Raw genomic sequence first — 3,130 nt, 5'->3', positions numbered from 1 at the left:
CCACAGTTCAAAGGCATTAATTCTTCTTCTGTCATCCTTATACATTTTCCAACTCTCAGCAACATAGCAAGTCAACGAAAAGAACATTGCCTGAATCAGGCACACCTTAGCCCTTAAACTAACATCACTGCTCCTCAATAATTTGAAGAGGTCCCTAACTGCAGATGTCCCCAATGCAATGCTAAGGCTAGTCATTTTACTTTCTCCTACATTCCGTTTCCTCAATGAAAATGGGGGATGTCAAAAATATTTATCTTGTAGTATTGATAAAGGTCTCCCGTTGCAACAGGCAGTTTGTCACTAAAGAATGACAGTTTAAATGCACCAGAAGAAAGGTCTTGTCCATCTGCTTCAAAGGTTACAACTACTGAAAACTCCCATATAACATGCAGGGGGTGCCATGAAGCAGAATCAAGTTGTTGTCAGGTTCCATTGAGTAGGTGAATGGGCTCCAACTCATGGTGACCCTACAAACAACAGCCTGAAAGCTTGTCCATCCTAGGACATCCTCACGATTTCTGCCTTTCTCACATGCACTGTCGCCGTCATTGTGTCAGTCCTTCTCTTTGAAGGTACTCTTCTCTTTCACTCGTCCTCTGCTTTCCTAAGCATGATGTCTTCTTCTACAGGCTGGTGCCTCCTGACAGCAAGCCTGAAGTAGCTGAGATGAAGTCTTATCCTTCTTGCCTCCAAGAAGCACCCTGGTTAGAATCACATCTGTCTCTATCGCTTTTTCATTGCTGACAGATCAGAACCAACTCATAGCTGACTCTCTAGCATGGTTTTGAAGGCTATAAACTGTAAGGGAGGATACTGCAAACACCAAAGGAGGAGCTTGCCTATTTTTTTGCCAGGAGTAGCTGGTAGAATTAGGTGGTTGTTGTCGTTCTTGATAGGTGCCTTTAAGTTGATTAGAACAATGGATTCTTACCCTACCTTTATCTTTGCCATACTCATTATTTTTTATATACTTGAGCTTATTGTTAACAGTCACTGTGTCAATTCATCTCATTGGGAGTCTTCTGCTCTTTTGCTGACCCTCCACCTTTTCAAGCATGATGGCCTTTTCCAAGGAATAGCCCCTTCTAACAACATGCTGCGTGCTAAATTTCAAACTGCCCTGAAAGAATTGGAAAAATAAGGCCCTAGGAATCGATAGGATACCAATTAACATGCTACAAATAACAGGTGCAGTTCTGGACATTCTCACCAGTCTGTGCCAGGAAATTTGAAAGACAGTCACCTGGCCAACTGACTGGAAGAGATCCATATTGTTTCAATTCCTGAGAAAGGTGATCCAACAGAATGTGGAAATTATTGAATAATATCATTAATATAACAGGGAAGTAAAATAGCGCTGAAAATAATTAAAAAATGGCTAGACCTCTACATAAACAGAGAATTGTCAGAAGCAAGCAAGGTTGTATTGTCTACACAACTCAGGTTGTTGATTAGTATTTCTCAAAACTGATGCAACATTCTTCTTCATAAAGTACATCTTCTTGAATGATTTGTTTGGCACACAGATGGAAGAGATATGGACCAAGAACATAGCCTTGACACGGACCTTTCTTGATTTTAAACTATTCAGTGTTCTCTTGTTCTGTTCAGATAAGAGATTCTTGGTGTAGGAATAGGTTTCACATGAGTAAAAAGGTGATCTGTGATTCCCATTCTTCTCAATGTTATCCATAATCAGTTATGATGTCTTTGCATAGTTAACAAAATAGAAATAAACATACTTCTGTTATTTTTTGCTTTCAGCCACGATCCATCTGGCATCAGAAATTATATCCCTGGTGTCATGACCTCTTCTGAATCCAGCTTTTATTTCTGGGAGTTCTTTGTTGATGTATTGTTGTAACCATTTTTTTAATAATCCAACAAGATTTTACCTTGCGTGGTATTCATGATATTATTCAGTAATTTACACACTCCATTGGATCATCTGTTTTGGGAATGGGGAAAAAATATGGATCTCTTCCAGTGTGTTGATAAATTGACTGTCTTCCAAATTTCTTGGTACAGATTGTTGACCACAGCCAAGGCTGTACCTATTTTTTGAAACACTTTAAAAGGTATCCCCATCAATTCCTGCAACCTTATTTTTTGCCAGTGCCATCAGTGCAGCTTGAGGTTTTTTTTTCTTCTGTCACTTGCTAATGATTCCTGATCATATGCTACTTTGTGAAATGGTTCAATTTGGTACAATGACTATGTATGTTCCCTCAGAAACAAGATATGTAAATTTCCTACATAATGCCTATTGCTGTCTGCATCATGACGCTTATTACCTTTTTATTTATTAACCTATTGATTTTTTTCTGTTCCAGAAAAAATCCTGTACAAGACAAAAATGTTGAATGTGCTACTATTCAGTTCATTCCATAAATATTTGGTAGAATGGAGAGAACTACCCCACAGAGTTTCCAAGAATATAACTCTTCACAAAAGCAGACTGCCTCTTTGTTTTCCTGTGGAACAGTTGGTGGGTTCTAAGTTTATTACAACTGAATGCTGTAAGGTAGGTATTGTTTCCCGAGGGAAACTCAGGTGGCACGAATGTTTAATCTCTCAATTGTTAGCAACACTTTGAGCCCATCTAGATACATCTCCAAAGGTATATCTCATGATCTGCTTCTGAAAGTTCAGTCTTGGAAACTCTTCATAGTTGTTCATTGCTGTTCAGTTGAAACTAATAGTTTGCCCTCCATTGAGTTTCCAGAGACTTAAGTTGAACAGGAGGAGATGGTCCATCTTTCTCTCTTGGAGCAGCTAGTAGATTTGAACCACTCGCCTTTGGGTTGGCAGCCCGACTCTGTACCCACAAGGCTACCAGAGCACTCCTCTGAAAACCCTTTGGAGCAGTTCTATTCCAAACTCTTGAAGTCGACAAGAATCTCAACTGGCTTGAGAGTAGCTAACAACCACAATAAGAATGTTATTTCTGTTGTTCTAAGTGAAAAAGCAAGGTGGGGGGACAAGGTTTAATGTTTTCTTTATGCCCCTAAGAGAAAAGCAGATTTCCCTTGGAAAAGGCAATAGTCTCAGACCAAAATTAGTTATAATATACTGACACTTACTGTCTCATTGATCTTCAAAAGTATCCTACAGGAATGAGTCAGAAAAT

Source organism: Elephantulus edwardii, unplaced genomic scaffold (genome assembly GCF_000299155.1).
Source record: "Elephantulus edwardii isolate Elephantulus edwardi_28Jun2011 unplaced genomic scaffold, EleEdw1.0 scaffold00047, whole genome shotgun sequence".
NCBI classification, from domain to species: Eukaryota; Metazoa; Chordata; class Mammalia; order Macroscelidea; family Macroscelididae; genus Elephantulus; species Elephantulus edwardii.
This window is presented reverse-complemented; position numbering follows the sequence as displayed.